Source organism: Phasianus colchicus, chromosome 9 (genome assembly GCF_987193195.1).
Source record: "Phasianus colchicus chromosome 9, bPhaCol1.hap1.1, whole genome shotgun sequence".
NCBI lineage: Eukaryota > Metazoa > Chordata > Aves > Galliformes > Phasianidae > Phasianus > Phasianus colchicus.
The window spans coordinates 32,086,686-32,111,913 of NC_143444.1; the positions used below are offsets into that span (position 1 = coordinate 32,086,686).

The 25,228-nt window shown below is 46.9% G+C and overlaps 1 long non-coding RNA gene across 1 annotated transcript; it reads right to left on the minus strand.

The window, feature by feature from the left end:
- Positions 1-1,133: 1,133 nt before the first annotated feature.
- On the minus strand, positions 1,134-22,241 carry LOC116236182 (uncharacterized). Its single transcript, XR_004168506.2, has 3 exons — positions 22,155-22,241; positions 2,710-2,796; positions 1,134-2,105 (listed from the first exon to the last, which is right to left on the minus strand). It is a non-coding gene; the product is annotated as an uncharacterized LOC116236182 (long non-coding RNA).
- Between the last annotated feature and the right edge of the window lie 2,987 nt (positions 22,242-25,228).

The following is a 25,228-nucleotide window of genomic DNA, read 5'->3' on the forward strand; positions in this document are numbered from 1 at the left end:
CAGATGACCTGAGCACAATATTGTCACTGCAATGTGTTTATGAAATATTAAAGTCAGCAATAGTTATCAACAGCCAGTGCTGCAAAGATACAGAAACATCAAACCCCTTTTCCAAAGGCTGCACAGAGTGATTCAGTGGGAAGAACTGGCTGAAACAAGAGGCGGGTCCCACAAGTAGAGCTGGCTTCAACAAAAACAGGCATTTGATTAAAAAACACCTTATTGGCATCTGTAGGAAAAACACCATAATTTTAAGTAAAACTGTTGTGGAGAGTTGCTGCATTGTGTTGGTTACACAGCACAGCTTGCACACATTGCACCATGCACCAGTGCTGCACAGATGAGGTGGCACACGATGGGCTGGCAGTGCTCTGCCATATGATTTGCATCATCCAATGTAACATGCTCTGAGTTCACAGCTCCAATATTGATATATTTATTTCTATTCAGATCCTAAGCAGTACTTTGTATGTAATCTAATTAAGCAAGCTGTATCATGAACCTGTGAATTGGCTCTTCTATCACACGGTCAGCTGTATCTGCTGTTGGTTTTACACCATCATCTTACTACTCTTTGTGCAGCACATCCGAGCCAGAGGTTTACAAACAGCAAAATCCTCCACTTCTTCCCCTTGAAAAAACTTGTTATAATTGTCTTCTCACTTTCATTAATTAGGAATTGACACTGAGAAAAATGTTATACTGTTCTTGAATAGGTCATTTGTGTTTCTGTCTGAAACATAACAAGTATACTGCTATCATTTTACATATCCCCTTGGATGTCAAGATTGAGATGCAGGGCACTGCAGCCAAACCTCCCAGCGCTCCCCATCCAGTAGAGGAGGTGCCTGAAGGCCCCCAGACTCTCCCTGGGCCCCTTTGGGTTAACAGCCAGTGACATTCTGTTAGTCTTTGGGATGCCACAGAGACCGAGCGTCTGACGGCAAATTTCCCGATGGATTTTTTCCTCCTCAGATTTCAGAAAGATTTTCATCTTTGGCATCAATATGTATTTCAAACATGAATAAGTGGCAAAATCCATTTTGAAAATATCCATCATTTAATGAGCTCTGTGACGAGTTAATTCCTTTCTTATGTTGAAGGACTTACCCAGGAATAGCATTTTACAAAACAATACTTGTAATAAAGATTCTGATCCAGCGGCTTTGATTATTGCTTTAAAAGCTAAGAAAGAATCAGCAGTTTTCAGCAATGAGAAGAATCACCTCACTCTGGAAACATCCCAACGAGGTAAAACTGAAAACACTGGAATTTAACCCAACACTGCATTCATCTCACCATTTTGATTGATGATATTTTCTTTGCAGGGACATGCAATAGATAAAGTGAAAGCAATCAATACAGGATTCTGTTCTTTTTTTAATTTATTTTTGAAGTTTGAGAGTCACTTCTGAACAGATTTGCAAGCCCTCGCTCACGGTCACACCCTCATCTCAGCACCAGGCACACAGAGTCCTCAAGGTGTGGGCAGGTTGGGTGCAGCTGTGGGGAGGTGAGCACCGATAACGATCCCTAATGAGAACAGAGCAGGTTTTCGTGCTTCCCATGGCTCTGCCCATGCTGCACTGCCAGGCAGGATCAGCAGCCCCGAGCATCCCTTCCTGCCACGGCACTGAGGCTGATGAAAATCATGCTCAAAACACACAGTGTGATCCTCGCTAGCAGGCAGCCCCTCTGAGAATCGCTGCAATCATCCCAGCACTTTGTGAAGCACGAAGGACATCATTGCAGAAACTGTACAAGCAACAGCAGCAAGTTCTGCAGCAGGACAGGGGAGAGCGATGCAGACAAGGACAGAGAAACTCCCACCAGGTAGGTGAGGTAAAATGACTGCACAGTGCTGTAACAGATCGCTTGCCACAGCAGCGGCTCAGATACGCTGAAGCAATCAAAGTGGAACATGATCTGGTGGAGCGGTTAGTGGTAGCTGCTAGAAATTAATCCCATAAAACTCCAATCTGATTTGTTGGCTTTTATTGACCAACAGCTCAGTGCTAGGTGGAGCGTTGCACAATCGGCTTCCCGTCAGCAGCGCCATCCTTCAGACAGGCAACAAGCAGATCTCCTTATCTACGCTCCGGGCACTGGGAGAGAAAGGAGATAATCATCTCTTGGCACGATGCTGCCTACATAACAGCCAGGTTTAAACCGGCAATAATGTCTTTAAATCACAATTAGCAACACTTCAGCAGCTGAGTTCATCTGAATAGGAAGGTCAGCAGGAAAGGGCCGTACAACTGCTTGGTGACACCAACCCACAGCCGAGTTTGGGCACTGAGGAGCACTGACAGCTCCAGCACAACACACTGCAACATGCATCAGGGCCACACACAGATCACCAGGCTGCAGTAACACTTAGACAGGTTTTGGCTGACCTCTCAAGAGCTCACAGGCTCTGAAGAGGCACAGAGCAGCCGTATCCTCAGCTCTCATTCTGTCTTCTGCTGTCATTTGGAACGTGCTGTTTCCAGGCTGCTGCCGTTCTGCACTTCCACCTCTCCCCAAACACCACAGCCCTGTCATCCCACTGCCCCAATACTCATCTGCTCTGGGTGTCAGGCTGAGAATCCAGGAGCTCTGCCCCAAGATGCCTGTGCCACTGTGCAGCAATACACAGACCTGTCCATAAGGTCCTCGCATTTGTCAGTGTGATAAACACCATTATCTCTCCAAAGCTGAGTTCATTACCTGCTCTGATGCTATCAGTACTTAACAGAGTACTGGCAGATGAGGTGAAGAGAGCATTAGGAAACCGATTGCCTTCACATTAGGTGTCTGTGTGGATAAAAGCAAAAAAGCCTGTGTATTTATAGAAACATTAATAATTATAGATGCCATTAATGCCAAGCCATCCTAATACTGAAGCCACATCAATTTAAATTTAAAAACAAGCTATCTGCATGGCTTCCTGCAGCGTTTCAGGTTAGAGGCACATCTCCTCTGAGTGTTTTAATATATTTTTATTAAAATGAACAGAAATGTGTACTTTTTTCAGCTGTCTTCATACAGCTGGATAACCGATGGTAATAACAATACCTTATTTCAAACCCCAAAAGGTATTTTGCGTATCTTGCTTGTCATAATTATAAACACTGGAGAAAAATCTCAGCGCTGCTAACTTCTGCTCGGGTTATTTGGGTGCCCCAGAATATTCAGCAAACACTCTCAGGGCTGGGCTGCCCTCTGTGCAGCCAAGGCAATCTCAGCACTCAGGATTGCATTGCAGAGGAGCGCTGAGCTCCTCTTCAAAGAGAGCAAATCACAGAGGTACATCTGCAGCTGGGTTCCCTAATGACCTCTGCTTTAGGTCTGGAACAAAGTTCCAAGTGAAAAGAAAGGGATCAGGATATCAAAAGGGGGCAGGGAGGAATCAGAAGAGCTGGGTTTCAGCTTCCACGGTTCCAGATGCTTGCATCTATTCTGAATTTTAATGCCCCCATCAGTGAAACCTGACAGAGGACAGAACTCCTCTGCCACTGGAGCGCTCAGCCTGGGCATTCACACACACCCTCACTCAGTCTGAAGTCATCAGTGGCTTCCTCCAGGTTGTGCCCAGCAGCCATTACAACATGAATTGCAGCAATGAATCTGATCAGCAGCAGCTGGAGAACAAATCAAGTGAGGTCACTCACTCTCTTTTCTCCCACTTAATCTTCTAACCCGTATGAGCTAAGAAATCTCTCTCCTATTTATTGGGGCCGCTCTTACCAGTAATAGTTAGATGTGATCTAGTCGGGCTGGCGTCACAAGCAAGAGAAACAGAAGAGGCTTTTCTGAAGCTACTGGGATTCAGAGCCGCCTTTCTGGTGCGGAGCAACACTGAGACTCAGCTAAAAATAGGCTGTACAATGGAGGAAGACCTGCACTTTATAGGGACCACACACTACAGCAAGATTGGTCTCTGTTGTTTGGTATTGTGCCACAGATTTCAAAGGAAGTCCTTGGGAGGTGTGAAAGAAGGCATTATTTAAGGCAGGGCTCTCCAACTCGGGAGTATTTGTTAACACTGCTGTGAAAATCTTACAGCTCTTTACAGAAAAGAAGCATTTCTCACCAATCCTGCACTACAGACAGAGAAATGAAATTAAAGTCTTACCTTGACCGAGCTCAGATTCAAGGCCATCTAAAACTCAAATTCTTCACAAACCATGGTTCTCAGACATCAAATCTATCACCTTATTAAAAAGCATACTCAACCGATGGACTTTTCAGTCCAGAGATCTTCGCAATAACTCAGTTTGAGTTTATCTGTACTTGCATTCCAAATATCTTGCCATAGAGATCACGGTTTAAAATTTACCTGCATGCTTCTCATTGAGTGGCAGGTGACTTCTGTTACAATCCTATTGCTGGAAGCATTCTGTGAATACTTCATTAGTTACAAACAGATTGGCCTGCAGACTTGTTCTGTGCTACCTGCTTAAAATATTGTGTACCCTAGAAATGTATCTGCTAGCCAGAGGCAATTCAGTGCGCGCAGGTTTCATTTTGCCTGCAGTAATGAACACTGCATCTCGACAGTTAAGATACATATTTTAGGGGGAAAACTCCTAATAAGCAGCAATGTTTCTACCTTCTAGATTTACTTAAAGAAAGCAAAATTTTGTTCATATCCCCAAAAATCAACGATACTTTGGTTTTACTTCAGGAACGGCACAAAGAGATGTGACACAGCATCAGCATCTCACAACAGACTTCTCAAGGGAAGGCTTTGATCATCTGAAACCCTGATGGCAGTTATGCTTTTCCTACAACATTTCTCTTCTAGCTCCTTCCCACATTTAGGAATGCTTCTCAAAACCAGATTTGGCAGATCAGAATAGACTCTTCTTCTGCAGTTCTCATTCATTATCCATACGCAACAGTTCTCTGAACTTTGATACCCTGGTTTTCGTTTGTTTAGATATACATACATATATATCTGTGTGTGTGTGTGTGTATATATATATATATATATGAATACAGAGAGAGATTTAACATTCCTCTTGAAGATATAGAAAGATTCGTGGACATTTCTTGTACAGAAGAGAAGCACAGTTTAATAACACGCTTCCAGCTCACACACGTCCCCCTCCACAGCTGTGTGCAGTCAGGACAGAGCCCCATCCCCAGGCTGGCACACAGTGGCACTGGCCTCAGCACCAGCTGGCTGGGCTCTGCCTTCAGGTTTGATAGTGGGAGTGCTGGGGGAGTACAGACACTGACAGCACACACACACGCAGGAAATCACAGGAAGGCCAGAGTTCACCACTTGTACCACGCAGCAGCTCAGATACAGAGATGCCCCAAGAGCAGCTGCACAGTACTGGAGGGGCAGTACTCAAGGTAGGAATCCAGCTCTCTGAACTTGCAGGTCTTCAGTAGCAAACATGCTATTTTAACTGTGCTGTAAATTCTTAAGGGCAACCAATGGAGAAGGGAGATGAAAGACTGGAACTGCCCATGTCAGGCTTTGAGAAGGTTACATTGATAACTACCCCCATCTATGCCCTTGACTCCCTCATTCAATCTATTCTTAATCCTAGAAGCATTAGCACAAGTCCTAGTTTCTCCCCAGACTCTACAAGGCACTTCAGCCTTGTCTGCCCAAAGCAGTGAGACTCCCAAAGAAAATCCTCAGCCTTCAAGTTGGAGATGGAAAGCAAATCCACATTCACATGCACAGCTCTTGCCCTCTTAGGCGTTGCTTCCACCCTCAAAAAGCCACACAGAGGAGATGTCCCACTGCATGCAACACCTCTCGCGAAGGATGCTGAGGATCAACCTAATGGCCACAGCAGAAGGAAGCAGGAGGAATTTGGGACCATAGGACACAGAGCCCAGAGGAGAGACACTGGCACCAAGCATATTTCATTAGCAAATACGGCCTTAAGAAGAGAAAACTGGGGCCCTGCAGGGTGACCTTGCTCCTGTCTGTGCATTAGCACCTTCAATGGACTCTGGTGATGTTAATCTAAGCAGGGGCTGCAGGCAGGCTGAGCTCTAGCAGGGGATGGCTGAGGCTCACCCTCCTCACACACTGCAGGATGCTGCAGGCAGAGGGACAGGGTCAGAGGTGAGCTCCTATGGAAGGACCTTGCCTTCAGCAATAGAGCCTGTGAGCCACCAAGCCTCTAAGGGGAGAAAATTGATGCTGTTTTGCAGCATGCAATAGAAGACAAGGACATTTATATGCTTAAACACATTTATTTGAATATAAAACTCGAAATAATGTTTAGAACTGCAGACACTTGTAAAGTTATTGAATATAGCTCAGGCACAAATGGAAAAGGTACAAAACATGAGAACGTTGCACATGACAGCCTGCATAATGAACACTGGGAAACGCCATTCACAGCTGCATGTGGCAGCAAGCTGCTGTTTGCTCAGCAGCTTTGAGGTGCACACAGCAATACCCAAATCCAGGAGCCCAGAATGCTTCCATCCACAACACTGTGCACAACGGGAACAGTGCTCCAAACAGAACAGAGCCCTGCAACAAACCGCAGAATGATGGGGATTGGAAGAGGCCCTAAAGATCACCTAGCTCCAACCCTCAGCCATTAATTCATCTCATCAGTTAATGAGATGGAGCAAATATTCACTTGAAGTCTTGTAATTAAATATCATTTAATTATTATAATTAGGGAAGGAAAGAACGCAAATCTCTTTGAACAGCAATGCTGCATCTCTCACAGTCACTGTGTGCCAAAGCAGACACAATGAGCTGCTGCTGAGCTCAGCCAGCACCACCCCACTGCCACAGCTGCAGGGCTGCCACCAGCCCTCAGGGACAGCCTCACATGAGCTGTACCCTGTCTGCTCCTCTTCATAAGCAGGACAGGAGCCGGCACCATGCTGAGCCACGGGCCTGAGAACACCCCTCTGCAGCACATGCTTTCAAAAGGGCAGCTAGCTCCAGCAGATACTGCCTGTGGGTGCTGCCCTAAAATGACCAAGAAGGGGACCAAGTGAAGGCCCACAGCACATTCTGTTGTGTCCTTGGCCACACAAAGCTAACATGCTCAATATGAAAAATAAAAACAGTAAAATATACAAATTTTGAGAGGTCTTTCACGAAGACATCCTGCTTCTCTGCAGCACTGAAATAGAACAGTAACTGTGTTATCTAGCTTGAATCATTCAGCTATTACACTTTTCCAAGGTTTAGATGCTGCCCTCTGCAACCATCATGGAGACCCGAGAGGTAAAAAAGTAACTGTGATTCTATACCAGAGTAGGAGAAGGAAAGCAAGTGTGACTCACATTGAGCGAGGGTTGGCAGGAGGAAATAGAGCTGGCTTGCTGTTTGTTTGCTTTCTGTTTAAAATAAAGCTCAGAAACGCATACAGAGCACAGAAACTTCTATTCCTCAGTAAATTCCTGCAGCTGGTTGAAACTGTAATTTGTTTTCATTGTTGGCAGCAGCAGGAGTATCATATAGACCAAGTGCAAGTCCAGGATTGGCTCTCTCCCAGTCTAGATTTTGAGTAACAGGTGCCTAGGCCTAATAGCATCCATCTCTCTTATTGAAAAAAAATGAAATGCAATTTTTAAGATCTATTTCTGAGAAGAGTAAATTATTTACTTCCTGATTTACTGCCATGCCTTTCTGTTTTTGTTTGTTTTCCCCATCTCTTCTCAGAGTCCCTCCCATGTCCATTAAGAACAGCATTAGTATCAAGGCAAATGGGCTGTATTTACGCAGGCAAGCACAATCCCATGTCTGCTCTCTGGCAATCCATATGTGGGCCTGCTCACTGCCTGCTACCTGCTTTAGTGGAATCTCACTGCTCCCATGTTCCCATGGCCATGCTGCTGACAGCAACCCTGCAGGGCAATGGTGGGCATGGAGAGAGCAGGGGGAAGGCAGCAGGCATGGGGTCCAGCTTGGAGCTGGAGGATTCAGTAAAAGAGCAGAAGAGTCGGACTGTGGAATGTGAGAGCCAAGGAGACAGCAGCAGGGATGGCCCAGGGTTTGGGGGTGGGATCTGCTGCAGTCTCAGAGGGACTTTGTGCAGGGAAGGGCAGCAATGCTGTGCGGGGTCTGGGGCATAGAACTGTGGGCAGCAGCTGAGGGAGCTGCAGCATTCATGCAGGGCAGAAGAGGCTCAGGGAGACCTCACTGCTCCCTATGGCTCCTGGCAGGAGGTTGGGGTGAGGAGAGGTCAGCCTGTGTGACTGCAGCTTGCACCAAGGCTGAATTCCAGCAGTTCTTCTCCACAGTCCGCGCTCCAAAAGCAACTGTGCTTCAGCAAGAACGTACGTGCTGTCTGTACACTTATCTGTGCAAACACATGCAACTTATTAACTAAGAACATCAAGAGTGTTGCCAGAGAAGACACCCAAGATGTCGTACACTCAGAGCTAATGGAACCAGAAACAATCAGTTCTGCAAATGTGCGTTGTTGCCTGCTGACACAGCTTTGGGACTTGCACATCGTTCCAACAAAATGCAGAACACTTTCCTTTCACAGCAACATTAACTTGTAAGCTCCCTTAATGTTATTAAAGTGAGAAAGCAACCAGAGTGTTCAAGACAACTCCAGTAAAGTCAGCTGAGCATTCTCCAGAACTCCCATCCGAGGCAAACACATCTAAAACACACTTTGGTATAAAAATGTCAGTTTCCATCAATGAGTAAGCATCACTTATTTCTCAGAACTGGTTGAAAAAGATTTTAACTGGTTTACAGAAAGCAACTGAACGTGTTCTAAGTAGTTCAGTAAGGCACAGTCCTTTCTCTCCAACAGACCCAAAGAAACAGGAATTCTGAACAACACAGGAAGAACTGATATCTGTTGGATTATAACTGTCAAGATAAATACCCCAAAAGAGCGTTTTGTGACGTGCAGTCAGGGAAAAGCAGCAAAATTGCACTGCTTACTTTAAGTCAACAACTTGAATCTTGTCACATTTGCATAAGCTGTTAGAGCAAGTTAACATGATCGGGTCATTGGTGCAGATGAGCCTACAGACTGAACACAGCACCCATGGGGAGAGCCTCAGCCCCCCCGGCTGGGAGCTGAGCTGCTGCAAGGAGCCCCTGGTGAGTGGGGAAACCTAAACCCAATACAGGCCTGGTGGGTGCAAATGAGAGGCAGAGAGCCCAAGGACTTCTTGGGCTGCAGAGCTGCTTCATTACAGCAACATATGGACACAATCTTCATGTATTCCTCCTCTGTTACCAGGAGTCTACTAATTACCCAGGACAAAGTAGTACAGATGTATAAGCAGGTTTTTTTTTAAGCCACTGATATTTCTATCAGTTCCAATTTCAGACTTGTAGGATTTCTGCTGTATTTTGGGAGTACAAACAGACTCAGCAGCCTCCAGTACACAAAAGCATGCAGTAATGCAAAGCAGAAGTCTCTAAGAGTTCAGACTGCAAAGAAACCAACTCCTCCCAGGTTCTCCTGCTGAATTCATGAACTAGATTACATAAACTACATATTGAAAAAGTCACGTCCAAATCACTTGGGTCCTGTCACACCTTCATGCAAATTGGACATGGAGAAAATGAGATGAGATGCTCCGACTGCTGCACCTCAGCCTGTTGCTCTATGTGGCCCTGAAGATGCTGTCTCGCAGCTTTCCCACCACGGAGTGAGCTCACCCACTCTCAGACATAAGTTCTCAGCTGGCTTTGTTGCTTTAACCCCACTACCAACAAACCCTGGAATCCACAGCCCCGCAGCCCACTCCACTGGGTGTAAATTCAGCTTTTAAAGGCTGGAGATACAGAGCTATCAGACCATTTCCTAAAAACAAAGAATTATTTATCAAAGCAATGCAACAGCAACATGGAAGAGCTATTTCAAAGCACCCTGCACACAGTTATCCTTCAGAGGAGGGCGTTCCATGGGACCATAATGGCAGTGTTTGCTGTGTGCTCCCCACTGCAGCACGGCTCAGGCAGCCCCATCCCCAGCTGTGTGAGACGGCTGCTCCACCTCCCTGGGTGCTGGGCTGAGCTGCTGCTTCATGCTTTCATGACAACCATGTGTGTTATGGAGTCAGTGAACAGGGCACCCGATGAGTCAGCTCATATAGGTTTGGGGGATGTCACGAGCTTCCTGTGAGCCTTCAGCCATTCAAAGAGGAACGTCAGGAAAGAGTGAAAGTGATATGTGCATTCATATTCTGAGAGTTTAGAAATGCATTTGATGTTATCAACATTATCTCTATATAGAAACATTTTCTGAACAGAACTGAAGATGGATTGCTTTAAAAAAAGACACAACCAATAAGCATGTCACATACAATGCCAAAAGCACATAATGGAAATCATGTGAAGGCTCCCGTGTCCTGGAGTTGTTTTGGGTGCCAGAACTCAGATCTGCACAAAGCTGTCGCCATGTGAAGAGAAATAAACACAGAAGTAGTTCTCAAAAAAACAAAACCAAACAGCATTCTGTAACATAGCATTTCTCATTCAAAACAACAACAACCAGGGCCCCATGCCATTTTTCCCTGTGGGCAGAGCAGGAGCTGAGTTCAAGGCCCTCTGCCCCATCGCACAGACCCACAGCACAGCGAGCTGCCCCCAGTGAGCCCTGCTACTGTGACCAGAGCCAGCACAAAACCAAGCGCAGGGCTGCAGAGATCTCACTGCAGTTTATAGGCATCCCATGAAGAAGGGAATCACTTGCTAAGGCAAGGCAGCGCTGTGTTCTCTTTTTCCTGAAGCAGACACTCTACTAAATAGCAACACGTTCACTCCAAGAAACAGAGGCATGTGGGATGAGCACTGTGTGTGCCCTGCTTCCAGCACAGGAGCCCCACTGCTGAGGAAGGGGACAGGGGACAAGAAGAGAAGGATGAAGGGAAACACGGATCTGCTGCCCTCTGGATGGTGGCCCAGAGAGGGTCAGAGCAGAGCGCTCTTTTTTTTGTTTGTTTTAACCTAACTTGCCACAGAAAAACTGTGGGTCAGGACCAGATGCTTAACACAATTACTTGTAACAGCAGAGGTTCAGCCCCCCCTGCCAAATTTGGAAAATAAACACGTTTGAAAGATATGAAGCACTTTTTGGAGCCTAATGAAATGAATCCTAAGCATGTTGTAAAGAAGTAACTTTGCCCAGGTAGTTCATGGATGCCCCATTTCTGGAAGCATCCAAAGCCAGGCTGGATGTGGCTCTGGGCAGCCTGGTCTGCTGGTTGGCAACCCTGCACGTAGCAGGAGGTTGGAAGTGGATGAGCATTGTGCTCCTTTGCAACCCAGGCCATTCTGTGATCCTATGAATTGAGGAGAGCTAGAAAGTCGCAAAGGGCAAAACAAAGGGCAGAAGTGTCTGCAGCGAAGGGGTTGGGAATGGCACTCAGGGAAGCCAGAGCCTGGCTGTATGGAGCAACCTGGGAGCCGAGCACCACAAGTTCCAACGTGCAACACAAAGCTGTCAGCAGAATTCAGGGAAGAGCTCCAATGGTGTTTGTTTCTGGAGCTCCAGCCCTATCTCCAAAGAGAGAGCTGGATGAAAAATAAAGGAGATCCTGTTAGGTTTGCTATTGATTTTCTCAGTGGCTCACAGACTAAACATTCATTTAAATGCAATTTCCAGTTCACACTAAAATAGCATTCAAAAGAAAAAAGAAATCCATATTGGCTGTTTTATAAAGTAAGCGATTTCAGAAATATTCCATTATTTCAGGTATCTCTCCAACAAGTGCTTGGTGAGCCCCGAGCAGGTAATGGAGCACTGTGATGTGCAGGGCCAGGCAGCTCAGCAGGGAGGAGACAACACTCCCATCTTCCACCACACCCAGGGCACTGTTTCTGATCCAGGAACCACCCGTGAGCTGCTCCCATCAGAGCAGGTTGCTCAGCACCACATGCAGATATTTCAGCTGAGCCCAGAGCCTGGACAGTCAGTGAGGGAGAAGCTGGAAGCTCAGTGCTCCAAACAAATCCCCTGGGAATGTGTATTTTCAGGTTTCACCATTAGCCAGGACACCAGCAACACACACAGCCCAGCAGAGGCATGTTGACAGCGGGGCAGGGGACCCATTCTGAGCTGCCACCAAAGGACAGCAGCAAATTGAGAACAGGTGCTGCAGGAAGGTTTTACAATTACAGCTGATTTAATACAATATAAACACAGCTTTAGAGACACTTCAGTGTCTATTGATTCCTATGAAAAGGAGCGTACATAAAAAGATTTAATTGCTTTTGCATTTTGAAAGCGCAGGTTACAGCCATTAATCACTTGGAGCACAGACACAAATGTCCTGTTCATGCAGTGCCAGCCTGACCTACAGTGTGCTGCAGGCACTGAACTGCATGTAAGTGTCAAAGTTCCGGAGCTGTAGAGATGTGGCACTGAGGAACGTGGTCAGTGGGCATGGAGGTATGGGTTCAGGTTGATCTTAGGGATCCTAGAGCTCTTTTTCAGCACTAACAAATCTATGATCCCATTCCAACACCAACATCACATCCCAGCAAGTGCAGTAAGCATGGGAAAGATAAACTATGCAAGCAGGATCTTCACCACCAGCTGGGGCAGGTGCCAGCCACCTGAGCACATCAGCTGTGTCAGACCCAGTCTGCCCTTCCCTGCAGCACCTGAGCACTCTCAGCAGAGGATGCACTGCAGGTGCCCCCCCCCCTTCCTCCCCCCCCCCCCCCCCAGCCCTGTGCCCACCACAGCACTCAGCAGCACACCTGGAAGCTGCAAGCACAGCCACATGGAGAGGTCAAACCTGCAGTGATTCCTGCTCTGATAGACTGCATTTTCTCTTCTTTTTCACTATGATTTGCACCAAACTATTCATCAGGTACAGAAAAACACTACTTTGCCAGCTAGGGGACAGCCTCCTGTCTCTGCACTGCTACCAACGTGAGGAAAGAAAGTGAAATTCCAGACATCTTATCACAATGGCAAACCCCAACTAAAACAGCATCTGTACCCAACTCCAATGAAAACAATGCTCTAGATGCTGTTATTCGAAGTAGTTGGCAAGTATCGATAAATAATGAACTTTTAATTGCAAGTGTTTTTTTTTTTTTTTTTTTTTTAAATCTAGTAAGCACATAAAATTTGAGAGCATTTTCGGACGTGGCAATGCCATGACATTAGCATCACTTATGACTTTGTGGTCCCACCCCAAGCCATAGACAGCCCCCATCACATCACCTCCCCAGCCACTGAGCTCAGCTATGGAAGGCGCTGCTGCATCGATCCCTGCACTGCACAGAGGCAGACGAGCAAATTCATCCTCCCCATTGCACGCAATCTCTTTATGGAGCAACGGCTGTTTCAGAAAACAGGACAGGGAAGGACGTGGAACTGTAACAGTTGCTCCGTGTCTTATTTTATCATGTAGTTGCAAGTCCGCAGCAAATGTATCCTTACGAGTTCACCCAAGCAAAGAAAAGCGAGGGGTTTCTGCCCACAGAGCATGTTTCTGCAGTCGTTTATCATCAGATTTCAGATTATGAGGTTTGACCATTTAGAAATAAAAAAATGAAAAGCAAAACAGGGTCCATTCGCCAGCCCTCGGTATCACTCTGTTTCAGCACAAAAGCACACTGACTGCTAAAAAATAAACATGTCCTGCTCCAGACAGCTGGCAGAGCCTGCTGAGTACACCAATTCCCTCCAATTCATAATGCTTAGATATAGAAAGTTATATTGGATGTTTTTTGCTCCCTCTCTGCTTCCATTTCCCCAGAGCTGCCCAGGGCCATGTGCAGGATGGGGCTGGGGGCTGCGTGGGGACAGGTGGGCACAGGGACACAGCACAGAGCCTGCTGTCCACCCAGCAGAGCAGCAGGTGAGCATCCCTCTGTACTGCTGGGGCTGCAGCTCTGCCCCTCACTCCCAGAAAGAGGGGCAAGAGGGGGTCTGTTCTGCTCCCATGGATCAGCAATAGGACAGGAGGTGATGGCCTCACATTGTGCCAGGGGAGGGTCAAATTGGCCGCTGGGGGAAAACCTCTCCAAAGCGCAGCTGCCCAGGGGTGGGGAGGAGTCACCCCTGGGGGTCTTCCAGAGCTGTGGGGATGTGGCACCGAGGGATGTGTGCAGTGGGGTGGGCTGAGCTCAGCAATCTCAGAGGGCTTTTCCAGCCTTAATGACTCAAAGGTTCTCATAGATCTTTGTATTCACATGCTGCTCTGCTAATAAAAATAGACTGAGCCCCTCTGGTGCGATTCATTTCTCACTTCCCTTTTCACAAGCTCTCCAAATACAAGAAACCTGCCTGCCCAACTCACCGCAGCATGGAACGCCTCGGATACCTGGGGAGAAATCAAACCACAGTTTCTGGAAAGTTTAATTTAAACACTTGAACTAAATGGAGAGGTATTTGAAACACAAGGACATTGTCCAGTAGCAGGTAAGAACTGACCTCCCGGCTTTATTTTTCCCTTGAAATTATCCATTAAATGGAGAAGCTGTCGGTTACTGTAAGGCTTTCTGAACCTTGCTGAGGCTGCCCTTATCAGTTACAAGACAGAAGGAGAACAAAGCCCACTGGTAAACGTTTAAGTTCCAAATTACTTCAATCTGCACCCTAGTGACACACAGACTTGCACATATGGTGTCAACATGCTAACTGCTTTTCCTCCACCTTCTACTAGTTAAGCATGATGCTGACTCGACAGTCCTGCGAGGAAACAGCTGAATCCAACATACCACGTTTGTTCTGCACTTTGGGAATTGTCATACTGCGTCTGTGGGATTAAATTTTTTAAGGAGTTGTCAAGTTTAATTGGAGAGTTCACACAATCCCAGCTCTGGTGCTGTGATTTATCCAACAAGTGTTTTGCTTTCATCACTTTACACCAGCTCATAGATCTAAATAAAACCATCTGCGAACAAAGCCTGTAGAACTGGGTGAACAGCTTTAGCACGATAGTTTTCCTAAGGTTTCATTTGTGTGCTTTGTCATCTGCTGGATGCTCAGCTATGTTTTTAGCTTTCCTGCAACTCCGGGTTGCAGCTGCAGAGCTGCAGACAGAACAGGATCAGGCAGAGAGGCACTGGGAGCAATGCTCAGCCTGCGTGCACCCAGGTGCACCAAGCACAATTACCAACAAGCACAAATTCCTGGTTGGAAAAATGCTTTACAAGTGTCAAACTTGGGAGCTGAGCAGCACAGGGTCAAGCTGGGATTGGTACTGAGCAAAAGCGAGAGCACAGAGTACTTATGGGGCATCCAAAAGGCACTTTAACACCTCTCAGGAAAAAAGCCAACAGCACATTAGCTTTCTCTGCCCTGCATTTGAAGAATACTGCAGCCTAACAAAAAGGCAGCGAAATTTTAGCAAATGTAACAGACCATGGCATGCTCTGAGTGCACATCAGGTCTGAAAATGCAGGAGCACAGTGGCTTGCTTTGCAAGGAAAAAGCCTTTGCTCCCTGCTCTGACACAGGCACGTTTCTGCTGGTAGCTCGATGTTGGTGAGCAGAAGCTCCACACCCAGCCCAACTCTACGGTAACAGCTGGCAGCAAAGAACTCACTGAATTAAGGGCATGTTTTCTTCCTAACACCTTCTGACTGACCACTGCAAGGTGTTTGCATGGGAGCCAGCTTCATCTGTCTCTAAACACTGGAAGGACTACACCTGAAGTTCAGAGTGTGGCAAAGCACTGCCTTACAAAGTGAGCAATGATTGCTGCAATAATTCCATGGAACTCACTTGAATAAGGTTGTTTTCATCAGATGCACTCAAACTGATAGCAATCTGCTTTTAACTTGGCACAGGAAGAGGCAATGCAGCTTTGCTCAGAACCTCCATCCTCCCATCTTTTTCCAGAAGGGCTCCCATAGACCTGAGGTGTGCAGCCCTGTGCCCTCAGCACTACCTCTGGAGCTCTGCACTTCCGGGGCAGCTTTCCCTGCGTGCCTTCCAGAAAAGGTTTCAGCTCATGCTCACTCTCAGCCACCCTAATGCAGTACCTGTTAGTTTTGTCTCCAGAGCTCACTCACTACATGCAGCTTGTAAGCTAATAGAGCAAGCCCACTGTGAACTTGCTGAGCTGAGGTTTGAGCCATGAAAGCCTTTTGCAGCACTTACTGTATCTTGGGGAAAAACAAACAGAAGCTTAGAAGCCACAGCTCATTCCTGGTCAAATACTCAATTTGCAAATGAAAGAACTGTATATCATGGAATGGCCTGGGTTGAAAAGGAGCACAATGCTCATCTGGTTCCAACCCCCTGCTGTGTGCAGGTCACCAACCAGCAGCCCAGGCTGCCCAGAGCCACATCCAGCCTGGCCTTGAATGCCTGCAGGGATGGGGCATCCACAGCCTCCTTGGGCAACCTGTTCCAGTGCCTCACCACCCTCTGGCAGAAAAACTTCCTCCTCATATCCAACCTAAACCTCCCCTGTCTCAGTTTAAGACCATTCCCCCTTGTCCTATCACTATCCACAGCCATCCCCCCTCCTGTTTATACACTCCCTTCAAGCACTTGAAGGCCACAGTGAGGTTCCCCTTCCCCCCACCTTCTCCTTTGAAAAAAGGAAGGAAAAGTAAACTGTTATAACTTATGGCAATTGACAAACTCCCACCTTCACATTAATTCTTAGCTCTTAGAGCCTGGAAGCAGACATTCAGTACATCTCACCTTTCCATTTTTTATTACTTTTTATCCCAGTCCCCTCAACCAGGATCAGAGCGCACTAGAAATGAAGCCTTTATCCAAAGCCTGTAATGCAGTTCAGAGAACAAGTCGGGCCCAGCTGGCCTGCAGCAGCCACACTTCTCACATCTGTCTTCGAGTCTGCTAGCAAACAGCTTTCCCACTGCCATGTTTAATAGGTACAAGGCTCCACCTTGCTGTGTTTTTGTAACGGGAAATGCCTCTGTGTGAACTGATAGCAAACCTCCCAGTCAAGAGCTTTTATGTAACACCGCTCATTTTTCCTTGTGTGCCATCATTCAGAACTGAAAAACATTTGCAAAGGCATAACTAGTTCATATGGCCATTTCCTCACTGCGTGCAACAAAACAAAGGCATTTCATCCTGCACCAGCAGGCACATCATGCCCACTTGTGCCCAGAATTCCACGCTCACAACACACACGTTGCTGCTCCCCAGGCTGCTGCACACCCCCATGAGACACAGCCAGACCGACTGAGCACTGCCCCGAGCTGCACTGTTCTGCCATGGCAGCAGCACCAGCCATAACCCAGAGGAGCCGTGAGCACCGAGCAGCCCTTCCTTGGTTCTGCACTTCCCAGCAGTGTCTAAGTGCTTGGACAAAGGCTTAACTCCACCCGAAGATATGTTAACCTTTTCTTAACCTTTCCACACATACCTAATTCTTTTGCTAGATTCACGTGTAATTTAAAACCAATTAACTGAATGGAAGGAAAAAAAGCCTTACACTGAAGAAAAACAAATGAGTCTTCCTTGACCTTGTAATTATGACCATACTACCCAGAAAAACAATACGGTATTGACCATGAACTCAGCTTGACCCGTTGAACTGCTAACACGGCGTTTTCACACCACTCTTTCCAGGGACTTCGTGACAGTATTCACACAACAGCAAGCAGTGCTTAGCAGAACCACGCACCTCACCCTGGCATCCAGATGCTTTGTTGTAGGCTTCTACTATAAACGTTTACATATTTTTCCTTCGGGTAAACTAAAGGAATAATTTTCTTAGCCAAAATAATACCTTAGAAGATATAGATTTCATACAAGATGTGTACAAGGAAGAGCTCTTTTCCTGCGAGACATCCTCATTTGTTAACATCACTTTGACAGCCTCATTCCTGAGCACAACAGTCTGAAGAGGTAGATGCTAAGCAGTGCTATAATTAGCATGTAATTTGTTCTCAACTCCCCACTCCAAAATAATGAGTGGAAAAAACTGCTGGCTTGACAGAAGGGATAGCAGGGTTCCCAGCCACAGTGCAGGTCTCCCATGGAACTGGAGGGACGTGGGTGGGAATTCACAGGCTCACAGCTGCTTCCCACCACTGACCAACATCAAGCCTCAGTTCTAGGCCACTCAAATAAGACTGATATCCAAACATAGGCATCATACGTTGGTTGAAAGGTGATGACTTGAAGCTGCAGGAAGCCATATGGCACTGCTGCCCACAGAGCCTTCAGGCCATGCCATACACCAGCTCTGTGCAAGCTGCGTGCCAGCCTGTCGTCATTACGTGCAGAACTTCGATGTTTAAGTTCATCACTTAAGTTTAGTTGTGCTGGGGAAAAATGGGCTTTCCTCCACACACCTCACCAATGAGCTCTACTGCGAAGGAGATGAGAAAGTGAAGCTTCTTGGGCATGAATAGTCACTATAATTTCCAATTGGGCCACTTAAAAGTAGGAGTGAGCCGTGAATACAGTGCCATGCTGCATTCATTTTATCATAAATATATCAATCTCTATGTACTTCATGCTAATTTAGGAAAGTTAAATGAGGTAGCCTATGAAAGGCATCAGGTGAGAGCCCAAAGAGCAGAGGGCACATCATGTTTGAGGAAGGCCATGTCCTGCACCTGCACTGCAGAGCAGGACTCCCTTTGGGGCACCGCCCGAGGTCCTAGAAGCACTCATTGTGATGCACCGTGGTCTCCTCAGACGGGCGATTTACACCTAAATTACTTCTGTCATTAAGCTCAAACCACTGTGTTAGATTCCCATTGTTCAAAACAAAAGGCTCTTTTTGTTGGCTTTGTTCCCACCATTATTAGATTAAGCAGGTCACTAAGAAGTAGTTTACCAGGGTTTCTCATAGATGTGATTCGGTAGCGATAAACAGAGCAGATTTTTGAAACCATTTAGAAAGGAAAAAAAAATCACATCACATTTGACAGCCCCACACTAGAGCTGGGAATTTGACCCACGGGCTCGTGACACACTCACTGTGCTCCTGGAACACCCCACTGCCTAATGGCTACGGAAATCAAGGGCTCTTCTCCTCTGCTAGCAGCTAACTTGCCTTTAGTTTTGTTTCTGTAAGCACCAAGCTGAGCACAGGATACATTTGCTGTAAAGTGGCAGACTCGCCTTTTCTGAAACAGTTTTCCTTTGGTTGGAAGTAATCATTAAGGGGTCTCAGGTGTGCACTGGGCTGACACCCAAGCCACAGCTGTGCCCTACCCCCCTCCCAGCTACCATTAAAGCAATGCTCCAGAGAGACAGGAGAGAAGCTAGGGAAAAAACTAAAGTAAAATGTTTATCTGCAACCACCACACGCTGCAGATAAATGCTTTCAGGCTGCTGTGGGCTTGAACTTCCACCAGAGCAAAGTTCTCCTTGCAACAGCATCATCCTTTTATTATTCAATTAACGCTTTGGCTAAGAATGGCTGCCCTTCCTATCTGTAAACTGAATAAGCTGTACCCACTGAACTGCACCCACTTCAGGAGTGACCCCCACCAACTGACTGTGCTTTGAACCAGGTTCGAGTGTCTGAGGGTGCAGGGACCACAGTGTGCAAAGCATCACTGGGAGAGGAGAGCTGCTGCTTCTCATCCCCGTGGGCTTTGTTTCAAGATTTGCCACAACTCTTACAGAGACCAAGTAGCAGCACTGACCATGGCTCTGCAGATACCCCATGGGCCCTGAAGAGAAATCCTTGGATGCCAGTGACCAAGGAGCATCACACTCTGGGACAATCAGCTTGCTGCACACCTACACCCAGGACAAGCAACGTTTTCTCCCTTTCAGAGCAGATTCCATGCTATTCTAACATCTCACAGCCTTTGTAACAAACAATAGTGCGCATTTGTCAACAAGCGAAAGCATAGGGAGAAACATCTGAAAGCAACCAGTTTAGCCAAGGATTCTCACCCCCTCCTCCTCCATCTACCCAGCATCACGCAGCCAAGAGCAGCACTGCCAGGAATACAGGGGGACGTGGGGCTGCCAGCCTCCAGAGCCTCGATGCCATCACAGCCTCCAAGCAGAGCCCACACAGACCTTCCCACACCACGGGCTTCTGCCCAGGCATCCCCCAGCCTGAGGAGCACCGTTTCCCCTTAGCTCCCTCTCACCATTTGCAAGAGATAACGCACAGACTTAACTTACAGCAAATGAGCTGTCAAAGCGTATCTCTCCCATCCCAAACGGGAGCATTCTGGAGGAAAGAATAAGCTAATTAGATACACGCACAAAACGTTTTTGCGAGCTCTCTTTAGATGTAGACGATATCTCCCAGGTGGAAAACAGATTGCTCGTTTGTTCAGCCAGCTTGCTGAAGAACAAGTTCCTGACATTTTTGTTATTATTTTTATAGCTATATTCATGAAGTCTTGTGGTTGATAAGTAGGGCAATTTGCATCGCGGAGATACACACGGCACTCCACCCAACCCAGCAAAGCAGCTTTAAGCACCGAAGGAAGCGGGACCCGGCGCGGAGAGCCGCAGGCCCCGCATCTCCAACGCGCACCGCAGCCGCCGCTGCCTGGTAAAGCACAGTCGTTAGAGACACTTGTGGCACCTTCAGCTTCTTTGTCTTCAATCACCGAGATGCCTGGCATTTCAAAAAGTCAAGTGGGGAGGATTAGACTCAGCTAAGAAAAATATCTTCGCACAGAGCTTGCGAATACCAGTTTGAATAGGAAGCACGCTCACAGGGAAGGGCAAAGCAGAAACTGTTCTCCGTTTGTTTCCATTATAAAAAGGAAGAGGACCGCAAGCACCGAGCATCAAGACAGAAAGACCTATCCGACGGCGAGCAGAGATTACAAACGCTTTTGTTACGGACAAAGTGCCGACACGCCTTCCTTGACCCCTCCTTAGTGCTGGCTGGGGGTCCGGGCAGCCCCGCACAACGGCCCAGCAGCCCCCCGGCTCTGTTATAGCGATGGAAAGCGTCACACGAGGCAGCGGAAGGAAAAAGCGTGCACAACATTTTAACCCCAGCACCGCCCCGTTTCGTACTGAAATCCATCAGCAACTGTGAATAAAAGACCGAGAATCCACTTGTTGTGCCCAATTCCAAATCAATTCTGAACACAAGCACTTGACATCAGTTATTTATCCATTATGATGTGCATATAGCAGTGACTACTCTGAGATTATAGCATACGCTTGTGTGATTTTTGCACCATACATCACCTAAATTCAAACCAATATATCTTCAAGAACACCACCATGTTAAGTCAGGAGAGAATCACACCAGTGCTCCTACAGTCTTTCCAGCAACAGAAAAGGTGTTTCACCAGCAATGTAAGGCCCTCCATGTTTATGCAATGCAGTTTTGTTCCAAACCAACCTCAATCTTGCCTTTTTCCTTTAAATAAGAAGCAATGGTTTTCATTTTTCTTATAGCTTCCACTCACACACACCAGAAAAATCTTCCTTCAAGCAAGAAAAAGGTAGCTTTAACATTACTGTGGGAATGGAATGTTGTTTCTGCATTTGATATTAAAAAGCAGCAACTGGTTTGAAGAAGTAGAACATAATGCATTTGTATTCTGTAACTTATCCTTAGGAATAGTTGATCTAAGAAGTAAAATACTGTATATGTTAGCGGCGTGTTTTAGAAACATTATTACTGAATTATGTGATTAATTCTTTCTTGCAAAATGGTAATAGCTGTCAAATGTTCCAAACAATGCGAGTATAGCGTGCTAAGGATTAGAAAACATACTGTAGAGCTGTTCTCTTAGGATAAGAAACTCGGCAAAAGACAGACAGATTTAGCAAACATCAAAGAAGTCAGGGCCTCTACACAAGGCCAGACTGTCTCACTCCGTGAGAAGGTTGGGGTGTGAAGGCAGGCACCAGGATCCTCCCCTGCCTCTCTCCCAAGCTTATCTTTGTAGAAAGGAGGACAAGCAGGTATCTGCAAAATAACGATCAGATGTGGAATAAGTTAATTAACTGCAGATTGACACTTATGCTGCAAAAACTTATGTTTGTCCAGTGTTTCCATGTTTAGTGAAGTGTTGAGAAGATTGTGAACCTGAAGTACTCAGCTGATCAGGAACTGGGGGAGTACGAGAGAAGCGTCAGGGAATAGGGAATAAAAGAGGTAACTCTGTTGTCTGTGTGCTCTCCTGCTTGCAGGAGGCCGGCCATTGCAACTGCAAATAAAATCTGCTTTATCAGAGATACCGTCCCAGAAAATTATTTGGATATTTCCTACATTACTCATTACTTAGAATTCTACTGAGCCTTTAGACCAGTGCAGCCAGCACAAAAAATAATAGAAACACATACAGCACTTACCTTGGGGATATTTGGAGTAAGCTTCATTACATTCTTCTTTTCCATGCCACATTTTCTTCAGCACAAACACTCACACCTTCCCCCAGCAGGGCACCCCCAAACAGGGTGGGGAATAAATCAGCCCAGCACTGCTCCCACCCAGCTGCAGGCCCTAATGCTGATGTGCTGCACCTGGCCCAGGGGTGTTCCCTGCTGCTCAGAAGGGGGCAAGGAGCTGAGCAGAGAGGCTGTGGTTGAGGAGCAAGTTGGAGGGCAAACGGTTGAGATGGCCCACTTCTCTTAGGTGGTACAATGGTATAAGGACAGCCCTGATCTTTGAGGAGGAGGAAGGGCAGGGGTCTGGCCAGCAGTGCAGGCTGTGTCCTGGGGGAGCAGCACAAAGAGGGCAGGAGCAAGTTGGGTGTGCAGGCACGTGAGGGGGTTAATTAGCAGCTGCTGACAGTTACCCTCCAATACTTATCCTGAGAAAATAACTGTTATTTAGGTACTCAGCGTGTGTGGTGGTGACAGAATGGTTTTATCTTCTCCTTTGTTAGCTGATGGAAACATTACACAGATGTATTTCTGGAGCTAATTGGAATGATCCTATTCTCTCAGCTGGCTTGCATGGTTTAAATAAGCCTCCTATTAACTCAGTCGTTTTCTTAATCTAGCACTAGATTTTTAAATACTGTTATTCCTAACACAGCAATGACTTCAGTGTGAGTAACTCTGCTCCCTAGGCACATCGCTATATTGATAATGTGATTTAAGCCCTGATGCATACACCTCCAATACTCTGATATGCAATTTGAAAGGCTATTACTTAAAGGCTCAGGTCGCTGGGAAAGTAATTCAGCTGCTGAAGGCAGCCTTCTTTAGCAGCAACGTGGTGCTGTGACTCCGGCCCTGTGGTGGCTGCTGATCCCGTGCCCCAGGGATGCTGGCACCATCCTCAATTCTGTGGTCCCCGACGCTGCACCTGTGGTTCAGAGGGCTGAATTTTATCTGTGCAAGATGTGAAATACTTGCACTGTGTGTCTGCCATGAAAACAAACACTGCTGTAATGGGCTGATGGTTCCCTGGGCAGCAGCTCTCGTGTCCCTGCCAAGTCCTTCCTGCACAGGGAGGACTTCAGGAGCTGCCCTTCCCTGGGTGAGGTGCAATGTGGGGTTTTCCAGGCTGCTCCCCTACCTACAAACCATTTTCTGCCTTCCTCATATGGCAAATAGGATGACCGTGCAAATTAACAGATCGTCCCATTCACTCTGTTACTCTGAGCAACATTTAATTAGTAGGAAGGCAAAGCCTACCAGGAGGACCTCGTGTTTACCAGACACAAACTCTGCCCAGCGGCCTCAGCTGGGAGCACAGCACAGATCAAGCTGCTCCCCGTGGGCTGAGCTGCTCCCCATGGATGGAGCCAGCCCAGGCTCGCAGGGTGCCTCGGTGCAGATGGGCTCTTTGCAGAGTCGTGCTGTAATTTGTAATTGACAGTTTTCTTGTGAGAGCTTCCCAGCCAAATCAAGAGATTGTTCTCCAAAGACAGGCAGCTGGGTAAATGTCAAGAGCTCAAAAAGTAAATTACAGTGCAAACAGGTTTGATATTTCTATGAAATGAAAGTTAAGCACGTTTCTTCTTAAAATACAGAATTTTATTTAAAACAAGTGAAAACCTTCTATTGTGACCTTTATGAGATTCCAAACAGTGACGAATTTGGTCATTACAAATAACCTTTTCCTAGCAAGAGCTTTACCAATGGGGACTTCCTTGCAGTAATTTGTGTGAATTGATTTCCATCCTACAAAACAATAAATAATATAAAAATCTGCTAGGATGCCTAATCTACATTAAAACACATAGAATGGAAAAACAAACAAAGAGGGAAGTTCTGCTTTCAAGTGTCCCTGTGAGATATTTTTGTGCCAGCTCTGTAACTCCTTTGCTACCTTAACCACGACAGCTCTGCCAGATGTGCCCTGCTATTTGTCCCTGCCATTAACCCAAAGGTGGGATGAGATCATTAATTGGGGATTACTGGCATGTTTAAAGCCCTCGCCATCCCTGCAGTGAGTACCTGGTTGCTGGCCAACCTACAAATATCCCTGATTTTTCATCGTTGTGTCAACTTTACATTGACAAATATTGTTCTGTATCTGTAGATTAAAAAGAAAAATCACTGGCCACAGAATGAAACCTGAAGCTCTAATTAACTCACAAAGCTCCCAACATATCTCACGACATAAACATCAAACCACTTCTGAGCTCTTTGAAATAAAGGTTTCCTTTTAGCAGTGAACACTACAATTTTTTTCTGTGGTTTTCACAGCAATATAAACCGACTTTCTGTGTACCGGCCGTGGCTGCGTTTGGCCACAAGCACACAGCAGCAGGGGAACAGAACCAGCTTTGTGCAGCTGATCCAAAGCAGCACCACTGGCTGCAAGCTGTGGCCCACCTGCAGCAGCACGGACGTCCTGGCTGCAACCGTGCAGCACCGATCCTTGCTGCCCACCCTGGCTCCTGCTGATGGAGAGCAGGCCCATGGCACCCCAAGGAATGTGGGCTGCCGGGTGTTGGGATGCCCCTATTCAGGCTCCAGCCCATTCTGTGCACAGCCCTGGGGCTCAGCTCGTGGTGTGCCTGGTGCTGGGCCCGCCTTGGCCAGGCCTTGCCCTGCAGGTACCCTCTGTGCCCAGCAGCACCCATGCAGAGCACTTTCCTCACGTGAGTCAACCTGACTGTGGCTTTTACCTGTTAGCTGGCAGGAAACAAAAATCCCATCTGACACAGGGGTGCTCTGTGGGCAGACAGATGAGCACAGGTGCCTGTCTCCCCAGGGCATCCTGCACGCCCTGCTGGTCCTGCTGTCACAGGCTCCTGAGCCTCACAAAGACAGGCAGGGCTGGGTTGATACAGAGGTTTATTTGATTTGCTGAAATGCAGCATTTGTCACGCAGGCACAGAATCACCAAGGCTGGAAAAAGGTCATCCAGCCCAACCGCCCTCCGACCACCAGTATTTCCCACTAAACCGTGTCTCTCAGTACAAAATCTAAATGTTCCTTGAACACCACGAGAGTTGATTAGCTGG